The sequence below is a fragment of the Pseudophryne corroboree genome, chromosome 1, assembly GCF_028390025.1.
Source record: "Pseudophryne corroboree isolate aPseCor3 chromosome 1, aPseCor3.hap2, whole genome shotgun sequence".
NCBI lineage: Eukaryota > Metazoa > Chordata > Amphibia > Anura > Myobatrachidae > Pseudophryne > Pseudophryne corroboree.
Window position 1 is genome coordinate 1,071,905,764 of NC_086444.1, and position 16,282 is coordinate 1,071,922,045.

Below are 16,282 nucleotides of genomic sequence, written 5' to 3' on the forward strand. Positions count from 1 at the left end.
CTCCTGTACTCGCTGTTCTGCTAAGCAGAGCAGCGGTGAATAGACACTGTGCGCATGCGCACAGCGTCTATTTAGTGGAGACAGAGGGAGAGGGGGCATCAGGGGGTATGGATTAAGGGGGTATCCGGCAGCAGAGCCGGATTAAGGGGGGTGCCCAGGGGGTACGTACCGCGGGCCTCACAGTTTTAGGCCCCCCCCCCCCCGGCTGGAGTAGCTCTGTCCCAGCTCTGAAGCTCCCCCGTCCTACCAGCCACAGCAGCAGCATTGAGCTACAGTCAGCACACGCTGCTGCGTGTTGGTAGGTCTGTGGTATTGCAGGGAGGCAGCAGTCTCCCTGCTTTCTTCTGCCTGTGCGGGTGTGTAGGGGGGAGCGACCAACCCATCTGGATTTACCCCTAGCTGAGGGGCCAAAATCCCATAAAAAAAATCCCGGAATTTGCATAAGGGGGCATGGCCACACTTCCCGCGATTAGGCCACATCCCCAAACCCACAGCAGGCACAGCAATGAGATAGGGCCCCCCTGTCTCAAGTGCCCTGGGCCCCCCGGACTCATAATCCGGCCCTGGGGGCATGCCAGCAGCTCACGGAGCGCTGGGCATGCCCCCTCACTGATTAAAATGGGGGTGTGGCTCGCGATTGCGGTCCTCTGTGAAGCCACGCCCCTTTTGGTGGCCACTCCCCTTTTTGCCACGTGTGTGTCCCTTCTTCTGCCTGAAGAAAGCTGGGAGGTATGCACCCCTGTCTGCCTGAAGAAAGCTGGGAGGTATGCACCCCTGTCTGCCTGAAGAAAGCTGGGAGGTATGCACCCCTCCCTGTACCATGCCAATACCATCTGCTTCTGCTCCTAGTCTCCTATAGATTTGCCCAGATCTGTGACTCATTTGACTAAATCCGCCAAATGTTGTGACTCCGCCCAGCGTTAGCAAATGAGGCACAAAGTCACAGATCTGGGCTATTATATAGGAGATATATACAGTTGTGCCCAGAAGTTTACATACCCTAGCAGAATTTGTGATTTTCTGGCCATTTGTCAGAGAATATGAATGATAGTAACATAGTATTTGAGGCTGAATAGAGGCAAATTGCCCATCGTGTTCAACCTGTTTTAAGTTGTGATGATTCTACATACTTGCTAAATAATGTTTTATGACTAGTTAGCTACTATAACTCATGTTACCCCCAGATTAACCATGTTGATATTTTAAGTATTATAACCTTGGATAGCTTTTTCATTCAGAAATTTATCCATTCCTTTTTTAAATCCAATTACAGAATCCGCCATTATCACATTCCCTGGCAGGGAATTCCACATCCTGATTGCCCTAACAGTGAAGAACCCTTTCCTCCGTTGCGTTCGGAACTTTCTCTCCTCCAGTTGCAGCGAGTGCCCACGTGTCCTAAACTGTGTTCTTTTAAGAAATAATTCCTCTGATAACTCTTTGTGATGTCCCTTTACATATTTGAAGATATTAATAATATCTCCTCTTAGGCGCCTCTTTTCGAGTGTATACATATTCAGCCCTTTCCTTATAGTTTAGTCCTTCTAGGCCTTTAATCAATTTAGTAGCTCGCCTTTGAGCACTTTCGAGTTCACTGATGTCTTTTTTATACAATGGTGCCCAAAACTGAACACAATATTCCAGGTGCGGATGTACCAATGCCTTATACAGCAGCATGATTACATCCGAGTCCCTTGTCTCAATTCCCCTTTTTATGCACGCTAGCACCTTACTTGCCTTCTTTACTGCGTTTTGACATTGTGTATGGTTATTAAGCCTATTATCAATTAAATATATCCCCAAATCTTTTTCCAACTCTGTTTCCCCTAGGCATTCCTCATTTAATATGTAGGATGCAAGTTTGTTTTTAGTCCCAAAATGCGTAACCTTGCATTTGTCTGTATTGAACCTCATTTTCCATTTAGACGTCCAGAGTTTAAGTTTAGATAGATCATTCTGCAAGGACTCCACATCCAATTCTGAATTAATTACCTTACACAGTTTAGTATCATCTGCAAAGATTGACACTGTGCTTTCCAGGCCGATTTCTAGGTCATTGATAAATATGTTCAACAGTAGTGGTCCGAGTACGGACTCTTGTGGTATTCCGCTGACTACTGGGGACCAGGCTGAGGACTTCCCATTGACATCTTCTCGCTGTACCCTGCTATCCAACCAACTGCTTATCCATGTGCAAATAGTTTTTCCTAGGCCAATCTCCTTTAATTTGATCATCAGTCTCCTGTGAGGAACTGTATCGAAGGCTTTTGCAAAATCTAGGAAGACCACATCCACTGCTTTTCCTTGATCAAGATTATTGCTCACTTCCTCGTAGAAGCTAATTAAGTTAGTCTGACATGACCTGTCCCTCACAAACCCATGCTGGTTCTTGTTAATAATCCTAGTGGACTTTAGATACTCCTGTATGACGTCCCTTAGAATTCCTTCCAATATTTTCCCCACTATAGATGTTAAACTAACTGGTCTGTAGTTTCCCGGAAGATTGGCACTACCTCAGCTATACGCCAATCCTTCGGTACCATGCCTGATCTAATTGAACTATTGAAAATCAAGTATAGGGGTCATGCTAGGTGTGAACTAAGCTCCATAAGAACCCTCGGGTGAAGTCCATCAGGACCAGGTGATTTATTAATCTTATTTTTGCTTAGTCTCTCCCGGATTACTTCTTCGCTTAAACAAGTATCTAACCATGAATCATAACTGTCACAATTGTTATGCTCTACTCCCACCATCAGTTCTTCACTGGTGAATACTGATGAAAAGAATTTGTTCAGTATTTCCGCTTTTATTTCGTCATCATTTATCAATTCTCCTAATTCATCTTTTAATGGACCTATATTCTCCTTTTTTAACCTTTTACTGTTTATGTATTTAAAAAACTTTTTAGGATTGGTTTTACTCTCTATAGCGATTTGCTTTTCATTTTCCATTTTAGCTGCTCTTATTGCTTTTTTGCATTTCTTATTACACTCCTTGTAATACTTGAAAGACTCCTCCTTTCCATTAGATTTAAATGCTTTGAAAGCCCGCTTTTTTTATCCATTTCTGCCTTAACCTTCTTGTTAAGCCACATTGGTTTGAGTTTAATACTCCTGCGTTTACTGCCCATGGGAATAAAATTATGAATATTGCTATCCAGCAACCCTTTTAAAACATCCCACATTTCCGAAGTGTTCTTGTTATTAAACAGAACCTCCCACTCTATGTCGTTAAGTGCACATCTAAGCATACTGAAATTATCCTTCCTAAAGTTAAAAGTTTTGGTGGAACCCCTGTAGCTATGTTTCCTGAAACTGATGTCGAATGTGATCATATAGTGATCACTGTTACCCAAAGTCTCCCCAACTTTAGTGTTTGATATATGTCTACATTATTAGTAATTACTAGATCCAGGGTAGTTTTACCCCTAGTTGGGTCCTCGACTAATAATAACTCACAAACTTTTCTTTCACTCATGGTTAGTGGTTGGGTGAAGCCATTTATTGTCAAACAACTGTGTTTACTCTTTTTAAATCATAATGACAACAGAAACTACCCAAATGACCCTAATCAAAAGTTTACATACCCTGGAGATTTTGGCCTGATAACATGCACACAAGTTGACACAAACGGGTTTGAATGGCTACTAAAGGTAACCATCCTCACCTGTGATCTGTTTACTTGTAATCAGTGTGTGTATAAAAGGTCAGTGAGTTTCTGGACTCCTGAAAGACCCTTGCATCTTTCATCCAGTGCTGCACTGACGTGTCTGGATTCTGAGTCATGGGGAAAGCAAAAGAATTGTCAAAAGATCTGCGGGAAAAGGTAATTAAACTGTATAAAACAGGAAAGGGATATAAAAAGATAGCCAAGCAATTCAGAATGCCAATCAGCAGTGTTCAAACTCTTAATAAGAAGTGGAAAATTAGGGATTCTGTGGAAACCAAATCACGATCAGATAGACCAACAAAAATTTCAGCCACAACTGCCAGGAAAATTGTTTGAGATGCAAAGAAAAATCCACAAATAACTTCAGCTGAAATACAGGACTCTCTGAAAAAATGTGGTGTGGTTGTTTCAAGATGCACAATAAGGAGGCATTTGAAGAAAAATGGGCTGCATGGTTGAGTCGCCAGAAGAAAGCCATTACTATGCAAATGCCACAAAGCATCCCGCTTACAGTACTCCAAACAGCACAGAGACAAGCCTCAAAACTTCTGGAACAAAGTCATTTGGAGTGATGAGACCAAAATGTAACTTTTTGGCCACAACCATAAACGGTACATTTGGAGAGGAGTCAACAAGGCCTATGATGAAAGGTACACCATTCCTACTGTGAAACACGGAGATGGATCGCTGATGTTTTGGGGATGTGTGAGCTACAAAGGCACTGGAAACTTGGTCAAAATTGAAGGCAAGATGAATGCAGCATGTTAGCAGAAAATACTGGAGGAAAATTTACACTCATCAGCCCGGAAGCTGCGCATGGGACATACTTGGACGTTCCAACATGACAATGATCCAAAACACAAGATCAAGTCGACCTGTCATTGGCTACAGCAGAATAAAGTGAAGGTTCTGGAGTGGCCATCTCAGTCTCCTGACCTCAATATCATTGAGCTACTCTGGGGAGATCTCAAACGTGCAGTTCATGCAAGATAGCCCAAGAATTAACAGGAACTGAAGGCTTTTTGCCAAGAAGAATGGACAGCTTTACCATCTGAGAAAATAAAGAGCTGTCATTGATGTTAAAGGGGGCAATACACGGTATTAAGAACTGGGGTATGTAAACTTTTGATCAGGGTCATTTGGGTAGTTTCTGTTGTCATTATGATTTAAAAAGAGTAAACACAGATGTTTGACAATAAATGGCTTCACCCAACCACTAACCATGAGTGAAAGAAAAGTTTGTGAGTTATCATTCATATTTTCTGACAAATGGCCAGAAAATCACAAATTCTGCTAGGGTATGTAAACTTATGAGCATAACTATATATATATATATATATATATATATATATATATACTTAAATAACATCAGTCAGAGTAAGTGAGTGTGAGTGTGTGTTTTACCTCCAGTCCTCTCACTTTTTACTCAGACGGAGGTGAAAGGGTGCTGTTCTGCTTCAATCAATCACTGTGCTGTCAGCGACTCAGCGCTTAATGCAGGGCTGTGTGGGGCTGGAGATAGCTCGGCAGCATGACAACAGTCACAGCTAGTGCGGGCAACTGGTGTACTTTTTCAGCTTGCCGCTGAGGATAGCTGACTACTGCAGCTCCAGCGGCAGCCATCTTTCTGCGGCGTGCAATGCCTCATGGGATTTGTAGTCTCTCTGTTACTGCTCAGCAGTAACAGACATGACTACCAATCCCATGTTACTCCCCTTCCTTCTCTGCTGTGTCAGATGCAGCTGGTTCCCAGCGCCCTATCCAATTCTGCCCCCGAATCACATGCCCCCTAGCCCCCCCTAGTTACGGCCATGCTACGTATAGTGCCATCTAACATGCTGACCCCAGAAAGCCTCTACATTTTTAATTGGTTGCCACTATCCACCTTTTGCAGTCTGAGTTACATCCCGGGCCCCAAATTTATTTCAGCAAATAATGTGGTCATGCAGGTAGTCAGTGCTGTCACAGCCACATCCAATAATGCATGGCCAACCAGATACAAGCCTGAAGTACCCAATGTGAGACTTGCCTGGTGGAAACATGCCCCCCTGCCACCCAGACCACCCATAGATGGGCGCTACATATAAGGGAAGAAAGCAGGAAGTAACCTCCCCAATTGTTGTCTCTCTGTGATTGTGGAAAGCAGCTTATGGAGGGGGGCATACATGTCATAAAGTCGGCAAGTATGGTTTATTAGCATCTAGTCGCTATAAATGTTTTCTTGAGACATTATAGTGACATAGCTGTCATACTTCTTGCCTTGCTGTACAAATTAATTTATTCAGTTCTGGCCTGGTTGCTATCTGAGTGGCGTTTGTATATACTTGCCATGTTTGTATGGATTTCCACTTGGTGCTCTACTTTCTCCTCATAGTCCAAAAATATATCAGTAGATAAACTTCTGACCAAAATTAGTTCTAGCTCTTTTTTGTGTGTAGTGAATGTATAGAGTGTAAGCTTCGCTGGTGGGAGGTCTGTGGACAATGAATATTGGGATCTTTTCTGTTATTTTCCCACCACTATAAAATCTCACAGATATCAGTCCAACATGCTCCTATGTATGCCCCAACAGCTTTTGTTCTTAAATTCCACCTTTCCCCACATGGATTCCACTGACTGCATGTGGGTGCCTGTATCCGGATTTACAAAGTTCAGTGAATAACAGGAGAAGCAGGCAGCAGGCAAATAACAGCAGTGGCGGACACATAACAGGAAGCAGCAGACAGATAATGGCATGGGTGGGCACATAACAGTATGCAGCAGGCAGATAATGTCATGGGTGGGCACATAACAGGAGGCAGCAGGCAAATAATGGCATGGGTAGGCACATAACAGGAGGCAGCAGTCAGATAATGTCATTGGTGGGCACATAACAGGTGGCACATAACAGGAGGCAGCGGCAGATAGCGACAGCAGCAGATACATAATAGGAGGCTGTAGGCAGATAACAGCAGTGGTGGGCACATAACAGGAGGCAGCGTGCAGGCACATAACAGTAGCAAGCAAGTGGATAACGGCAACTGTAAGTACATAACAGGAGGCAGCGGGCAGGCACTTAACAGGAGGTAGTGGGTGGATAAGGGCATGGGTGAACACATTAAAGGAGGCAGTGGTCAGGGCAGTGGGCAGGTTCATAACAGGAGGCAGCGGGTGGATAACATCAGCGATAGGCACATAACAGGAGAAATGGGCAGCGGGCAGATAACAGGAAAGATAAAATGATGGCAGATAATAAGAAAGATCCAAATATTTTTATGCCTCATTTCCAACATCATCAGAGTCTGAAGAAATGTCTTTTTATCCCTAATGTCATCTTACTGAAAACGTATATACAGATGTTTTATTAAGGTTACACAGCTACTGTTTTTGGAATTTTGGGGGAGATGTACTAAGCAGTGAAAAGAGTGAATGAAGGGGATATAAGACTGAGGGATGTTCATAATCTCGAGCAAAGTTTAGACAGAACGGTGGAGGACAAGGATAATCAGATAGCCAGCTGGGTCAATGTTAGATGGAAGAATAAGAGGGGGAGGCATGACATCTCTGATCTATCAAACCCGAACAAATTTGCCTGATTGAACGAAGATTCGGCGGATGACAGCAAGGAAATGACGGAGCCGGGGGTGACTGTTCCCTCTAGCAACCGGAGAAGTGGTCCTTCTGGCTCAGATGGGATGAAAGTTAGAGAGGCACCAAGACAGATGGTGGTGGTAGGGGACTCTATCATTAGGAAGGCAGATAGGGCAATCTGCTAACGGGATCATGATTGCTGTATGGTCTGTTGTCTCCCTGATGCTTGGGTATGGCACATCACAGACTGTGTAGATAGATTGTTGGGAGGGGTTGGGAAAGACCCGGCAGTCTTGGTGCACATCAGCACCAATGACAAAGTTAGTGGTAGGTGGGATGTCCTTAAGAAAGATTATAGGGACTTAGGCCGAAACTAGAAGAAAGGACATCTAAGGTAATATTCTCCGAAATATTACCAGTTCCACAGGCTAGCCCAGGCAGGCAGAGGGAGATCAGGGAGGCAAATGTGTGGCTTAGAGACTGGTGTAAGAAGGAGGGGTTTGTGTTCTTGGAACACTGGGCGGACTTCTCAGTCAGGCGCCATCTTTTTTGTTGCAATGGATTGCACCTGAGTGAGGAGGGGGCTGTGGTGCTGGGGGGAAGGATGGTTAGTAGGTTGGAGAAGCTTTTAAACTAGGAGCCTGGGGCGAGAATTTAGTTAGGAACTATGGGTCATTCAGTAAGAATAGTAAAGATGGTGGTAGTGAGCTAAATGGGGGTGCAGAAGGGGGGAGGGAAAAAGCAGCCGGCAAGGGCCAGGGTATTTGCATGGGTTCTAAAAAGTCTAGTAACAAAGGTATTGCCAAAACATTAACTAACATTTATGTATCATCCTTACAGCATATAGAAAAGGATGTACATAGCACAAGGGAAAATACTTATGTCAGGGCAGAGTATTTAGGCCAAAACACTGGGATGATCAAAGAGAAGAGTATGGTGGGCAATATTAAGTATAGTGGGGGTAGAAAGGGAGCGAAAAGGACAGTCAGTAAGAGTAACTCTGGGGAGGCTCTAGTAAACAATGATGGGTTACCTTTAAAAAAACAGGTAGGCAAGGGTACCACTAAACTATAATGTATGCTTTCAAACGCAAGAAGTCTAGCAAGTAAAATGGGAGAATTGGAATTGTTAGCATCAAGGGCTGAGTATGATATTATAGGTATTACAGAAATATGGTGGGACGACTCTCACGACTGGGTTGGAAACATGGAGGGGTATTATCTTCTCAGGAGGGATAGGGAAAGCAAAAGAGGAGGAGGTGTAAGTCTTTATGTTAAACCATCTCTTAAATCATACTTAAAGGATGTTATTTATGAGGGAACTGGCGATAATGTGAAGTCACTATGGGTTGAAATCTCAAGTGGGGGTATTGATGCAAAAAAACTAGTTATAGGAACGTGCTACAAACAGCCAGATATTAGCATACATGAGGAAGAACAACTCTTGCAGCAAATCAAAAGGGCTGCAGGATTGGGGGACTTCCTAGTGATTGGGGATTTTAACTATCCTGATATAAATTGGAGTAACGATTCATGTGTTAAAGCTAGGGGCAACAGGTTCTTAAATATGTTAAAGGATCACTACTTGTCTCATTTAGTCGAGGACCCAACTAGGGGTAAAACTACTCTGGATCTAGTAATTACTAATAATGTGGACATCATATTCAATACTAAAGTTGGTGAGACTTTGGGTAACAGTGATCACTATATGATCACATTCAACATCAGTTTTAGGAAACATAGCTAAAAGGGGTCAACAAAAACATTTAACTTTAGGAAGGCTAACTTGAGTATGCTGAGATGTGCACTAAATGACATTGAGTGGGAGGTTTTTTTTCATGGTAAGAACACTTAAGAACACTTTGGAATTGTGGAATGCTTTAAAAGGGTTGCTAGAGAGCAATATTCACAAATTTATTCCCATGGGTAGTAAGCGCAGGAGTATCAAACTTAAACCAATGTGGCTTAACAAGAAGGTCAAGGCAGAAATCGATAAAAAGAAGCATGCTTTCACAGCATTTAAATCTAATGGAAAGAAGGATTCATTACAGTACTACAAGGAATGCAATAAAAGTGCAAAAAAGCAATAAGAGCAGCTAAAATTGAAAACGAAAAGCAAATTGCTAGAGAGAGTAAAGCAATCCTACATTTTTTTAAAATACATAAACAGTAAAAGATTAAAAAATTAGAGCATAGGTCCAATAAAAGATGAATTTGGAGTATTGATAAATGATGACGAATCAAAAGCAGAAAAACAGAATACATTTTTTTCATCAGTGTTCACCAAAGAAGAACTGATGGTGGGAGTAGTGCATAGCAATAATGGCAGTAAGGATTTGTGGTTAGATACTTATTTAAGTAAAGAAGTAGCCAGGGAGGGACTATGCAAAATAAAGATTAATAAATCACCTGGCCTGGACGGACTTCATCCAAGGGTTCTTATGGACCTTAGGTCACAACTAGTAAGACCCTTAAACTTGATTTTCAATAGTTCACTTAGATCTGGCATGGTACCGAAGGATTGGCATATAGCAGAGGTAGTGCCATTATTTAAAAAGGGATCCAAAAATCATCCGGGTAACTACAGACCGGTTAGTTTGACATCTATAGTGGGGAAAATATTGGAAGGAATTATAAGGGATAGCATACAGAAGTATCTGCAGACTATTAAGATTATTAGCAAGAACCAGCATGGGTTTGTGAGGGACAGATCATGTCAAACTAACTTAGTTAACTTCTACGAGGAAGTGAGCGACAATCTTGACCAAGGAAAAGCAGTGGATGTGGTCTACTTAGATTTTGCAAAAGCATTCGATACAGTGCCTCACAGGAGACTAATCATCAAATGAAAGCAGCTTGGCCTAGGAAAAACTGTTTATACATGGATAAGTAACTGGCTGGACAACAGGGTACAGCGAGCAGTGGTCAATGTAAAGTCTTCAAGCTGGACACCGGTAGTCAGCAGAATAATACAGGGTTTCATACTCTGGCCACTACTTTTCACCATATTTATAAATGACCTAGAAATAGGCCTGGAAAGCACAGATTCAATCTTTGCAGATGATACTAAACTGTGTAGGCAGCTATCAGCCATTTTGTATAAGTAGCAGCCATGTTGTAGTGAATAAGGAAGATGCTTTTTTAAGAAGTCATAAAAATGCTGACATAACCATGTGTGTTGTCTGCTCCCTGGGATTCCCAATGCATTGGTAAACAAACGGTATCGAATAGACAATTGAAGGGACTTGATAGAAGGAGGCTTATCTCCAACAGTTACATGGGAGCTCTTTGCCGGGATCGCTGATCTGCCGACATCAGATGACTGCTGGACATGTGCAACTGCTGACAAACCCGGGTGAGTAATCTGAAGATTGATTTTCATCTTGATTACTCTGTCAGTACTTGTATACAGTTCTTTGGTCTGTTCATCTGCTCAGGTAGCAATATGCGATCATTTAAACCCACTTGTCTGTTTGCAAACATTCATTATATTTCTGTATGCGCTGATAAAGTAATTAGTTTCAGTTTCACTTTTGCAAGGAAAAATATGGTTTTATTTTTAAAATGACATGTCAGAATTGCAAATGCTCAATATTTCTGTGGTATAATCCTGTTATAGAGTCCGAGTATTGTGAATTTAAAGGTACATTGCAAAAAAGTGATTTTAGTTTTGTTGGTACCATTAAAACATTTTTTGCTGCAATTGTGGGTTGCCATATCGATAAAGAAATAACAGAAAAATTTGTTGGTGATAAATTTCCATATTGACTTGATAAGTTACCTATTAATTATATACCAGGAACCTATCAAGTGGTTTGTTCTAAGTCTTTGTCATCCTTATCCCTTGGTCCCAGAGTTATAGTTAGTGAAGGAAATTCTACTGATTATAAACAACGTTTAACCAGATGGCACAGAATTAGGTTAAGACATTGAACACTCACATACTCAGTTTTTTTTAATCCAGTATATTCTGTAAACAAATTAGGTAACCTTTTGAGGTCAAATTAAGAGTTTCAGGATATAAGGGTAATATGGACTCAATGGAAAGGGAGTTTGGGTATCTTTGCCCTAAGTGCAAGTCACAGTCAATAGAAAGAAGGCTCAGATATGACTGTCCGGGATGAACAGGACACATACAGTCAGGGACTGTGTGTCTCTTTTAATATAAGGAAACTGCAGTCGAGATTTAACATACCAGGTTTAGTAATAGCGGTATCAGTCTTTCATAGAAAAGTATACTAAATCTTTTTGTCACTTAAAATGTATTCCTGGCTGATTCAAAGAGATTAACATTGTTAGCAGACATTAAAGCTATTATTGACAAAGGTAATATGATTCATATATAAAAAAACGTATGACTCAGTGGTTAAAGAGGTCTTTGTGGACTAGGTAGAGTAAAGTCAGGAATAACAAAGTTTTAGTTCGTTGTGTCAGAGATTAAGATCCAGAGTGTTTGCTTCATTTGACCCTTTGATTGTTGGTATAGGATCTCCCTATAAATAAACACTGAAGAGTAATGTTTGAAAGAGCAGTTCTTTTAAACTGAGAAGCACTGACTTTTGGTTTTCGATACTACGCAGTACAAGTAAAGGTGTGGCCCCATAGGATTTCGCAAAGGTGAACTGATCAATCACGCGAAGGGACCGCATAACCGTGAGCTCCTAAAGATCAGTGCTAGGGAGAAACAGGCACCTCATGGTATTGGTGGATTTTTTTTAAGGGGCAAACTTCCCATAGGAAGAGAAGTGCTGACCAATGAAGGAAATTTGAAGCAAACAACAAACACTTGATTACTAAATCAAGGGTTCTTTCTGACACTGTAAATATTTGGCCAAAGAACAATATTTAATCCTTTGTTATAATTTTTATATTACATGCACATCACTGTATATGTACAGGGAAGCAGCAATATGTACATGTAATGAGAACAGCAGTTTTGCTGCTATAAGCTAAAAATTTAATTTAATGTGGCTCAGAAAGGATAAAAGGGACAGTATATATTAGTGATGAGCGGGTTCGGTTCCTTGGGATCCGAACCCCCCCGAACTTCACCAATTTTACACGGTTCAGACGCAGCCTTGGATCCTCCCGCCTTGCTCGGTTAACCCGAGCGAGCCCGAACGTCATCATCCCGCTGTCAGTTTCTCACGAGATTCGTATTCTATATAAGGAGCTGCGCGTCGCCGCCATTTTCACTTGTGCATTGGAGATGATAGCGAGAGGACGTGCAGCGTTCTCTCAGTTTCTGTGTTCATTGTGCTGCAAATATCTGCCCAGTATGCTTGCAAATATCTGTGCTCAGTGTGCTGAAAATATCTACATTCTCTGCCTGAAAAATGCTCCATATCTGTGCTGCATTGTAGTATATAGTAGGAGGACAGTGCAGAATGTTGCTATGACCACCAGTATATATATAGCAGTACGGTACAGTAGTCCACTGCTCTACCTACCTCTGTGTCGCCAAGTATACTATGCATCCATACCTGTGCTGCATTTTAGTTGTGCGCAGTATATAGTAGGAGGGGACAGTGCAGAATGTTGCTGTGACCACCAGTATATATATAGCAGTACGGTACAGTAGTCCACTGCTCTACCTACCTCTGTGTCGTCAAGTATACTATGCATCCATACCTGTGCTGCATTTTAGTTGTGCGCAGTATATAGTAGGAGGGGACAGTGCAGAATGTTGCTGTGACCACCAGTATATATATAGCAGTACGGTACAGTAGTCCACTGCTCTACCTACCTCTGTGTCATCAAGTATACTACAAAAGTTCAGTAAAATTACCCAAAAATCAAAATTAAAAGCGTCTGATGAGAAGCGTAAACTTGCCAATATGCCATTTACGACACGGAGTGGCAAGGAACGGCTGAGGCCCTGGCCTATGTTCATGGCTAGTGGTTCAGATTCACATGAGGATGGAAGCACTCATCCTCTTGCTAGAAAACTGCAGTGCCACTCCTAGATGGGCCAGGTGTTTGTGTCGGCCACTTGGGTTGCTTAGTTTAGTCACACAGCTACCTCATTCAATCTCTTTTTTTCTTTGCATCATGTGCTGTTTGGGGACTATTTTTTTAAGTGCCATCCTGTCTGACACTGCAGTGCCACTCCTAGATGGGCCAGTTGTTTGTGTCAGCCACTTGGGTCGCTTAGCTTAGCCACACAGCTACCTCATTGCACCTCTTTTTTTCTTTGCATCATGTGCTGTTTGGGGACTATTTTTTAAATCTGCCATCCTGTCTGACACTGCAGTGCCACTCCTAGATGGGCCAGGTGTTTGTGTCGGCCACTTGGGTCGCTTAGCTTAGTCACACAGCTACCTCATTGCACCTCTTTTTTTCTTTGCATCATGTGCTGTTTGGGGACTATTTTTTAAATCTGCCATCCTGTCTGACACTGCAGTGCCACTCCTAGATGGGCCAGTTGTTTGTGTCGGCCACTTGGTTCGCTTAGCTTAGCCATCCAGCGACCTTGGTGCAAATTTTAGGACTAAAAATAATATTGTGAGGTGTTCAGAATAGACTGGAAATGAGTGGAAATTATGGTTATTGAGGTTAATAATACTATGAGATCAAAATGACCCCCAAATTCTATGATTTAAGCTGTTTTTGAGGGGTTTTTGAAAAAAACACCCGAATCCAAAACACTCCCGAATCCGACAGAAAATTTTCAGGGAGGTTTTGCCAAAACGCGCCCGAATCCAAAACACGGCCGCGGAACCGAATCCAAAACCAAAACACAAAACCCGAAAAATTTCCGGTGCACATCACTAGTATATATAGATAATGCTTCTATACGTGGAAGAGCATACTGTAATAGGTACATACAGTACATACGGATGTAAAATGTTTTTGACTGCAAAATATGGATAATATGATAGTAAGTAAAAGTTGCATGAGGGAAAATAACTCATCTTATTCCTGAATGCCGTATATGGTTTTAAAGATAATTAAGAAGCAGTAAGTTTAACTACATAGAACATGCTACTGCAAATTATACTAATGGATGGTGACACATAATTATGTAGATTTATATATATTTCCATAAGTCATTTTGCATATATGCAGTGTGTATTTTAGCTTTGGTTTAAAAAAGAATTCTCAACTGATAGGTAGCTGAAGACAGTAACATTAGTGCTCATTATTACAGTACATTGCTACTATTTAAAATACTAAAAGTTTTGGTAATGCAGTTTTGATGCAGGGGAAAAGGAGTCAGACATTACAACCCCAGACATATTGATATAGAACATCACATACCATGGTTTCAGTCTAATATGTTAAGAATTGTAAATAAGTTACCAGATATAAGGACAAAGAATCCCGTTGCATTCCTTAAGCAAATACAACGTGTATGAGATATATATAGACCCTGTTAAGTAGATTTAGAACAGGTTTTAAGAGCACGGCAATAGGCTTTTGACCGGCCATATGTAAAGCAGCACACACGAGATGACAGAGTATGAAGGTGTGCAACCCCTGTGTCAGTAGCAGCAACAGTGTACCCAGCCACCACTGACGTTTCAACAAAAGGTACCATTAGAGTGACTTTACCCACAGGAGACACAAGGGCTTCAAGAACTGTTTTTATGCACAAGATTCCTCCAGATTTACTTACAGACCAGGCCATCAAAGCAACTGGATTGGGAAGTCAAGCCCTACCCCTACAAGAAAGCAAGATGATGCCCTTACTCATCAATGATGAAGCCACTCCGGTCCCAGTGGCATTCCTGACCTCACCCACCTGTCCAGTCAACCTTTTGGGAGCAGACATCCTAGCCTGATGCAAGTGAAGAAAGAAAAAGTATGTAGGGCAAGTGAAGAAAGAAAAAGTATGTAGGATAATAAATGGATCTTAAAGAAAGATGTGATTGGAAAAAGAAAAGTTGAGAAGCATTATGAAGGTCGTATGAAAGTTTGAAGACTAAAAGAAAGTCTGTTTTAAGAGAGACATCTGACAGTGGTCAGTATTACATGGCAAAATTACAAAGGTGATGCCATGATCAGAAGATTTGAAGCACCAGCAGCTCCAAAATTAAAGCAAATAATAAGGAACAAGACAGAAGAAGTAACAGAAGGTAAATGAATGATGCTTCATCTGCCAATATGAAGTACAGGCTTCTTCAGGTACCTCCCAGTAAACATAATGTCTCCAGAAGAAACAACAGAAGGTATGGTAACAGTCACCTTGCCCACTGGAGAAGAACGTTTGTGTCTAATGAATACTGGAGCCAGCAGACGCAGAAGAGAACAGAGGGAGGTACCACAAGAACTAATAACATCAGAAACACTTGAAGGGACAGGAGATGCAAGAACTACAGTCACCAATACCAGTCCAGTTCTTGACCTCGAGTACATGTCCAGTGACTTTGCTTGGACCCAATTTACTGAAGCTCATCCAAGCGAGAACGCAGTACACCCCAGCAGAAGTTGAATTTTCCAGTAACTTATCAAAGAAGGTACAGAACCATTTAGAATCAAGTTGGAACAGAAGTTCAGTATTGGCTCATTCCCGCAGTACCAGTTGTGGAAGAAAGTAAGCAATACTGCTAGACCAGAGTACCCCAGGGAGGGGCTACATCACCAAGTGATTTATCCAGAAAACACACAGCTAATACAGTATGTGAATGACCTACTGATTGCCACCACCACTGAAAGAAGTACCAAGAAGAGACAGTGTCCTTATTGAAGTTTCTGGAAGAACAAGACTGCAAAGCCTCGAAAGGAGAAATTGCAGCTAGCAAAGCAAAAGGTAATCTTCCTAGGATACTCAAGGTACCCAACATCTAACAGAAATTCATTATGCAAGCTAAGATGCCAACCAGTGTCAAGCAAGTCAGAGATCATTCCTGGGCCTAGTTGGATACTGCAGAGAACGGATACCTCCAGCATCAGTCTGCATGCAAGCATTGTATGACAACACTGAAAGGGAGGGAGAGTCCACATCCTATACAGCAACAGATGAATGAAGCAAGTGAACAACTGAAAGCAGCAGTTGCCTCATCTTCAGCCCTAGGACTACCTGACTATAGAAGAAGGAGGCC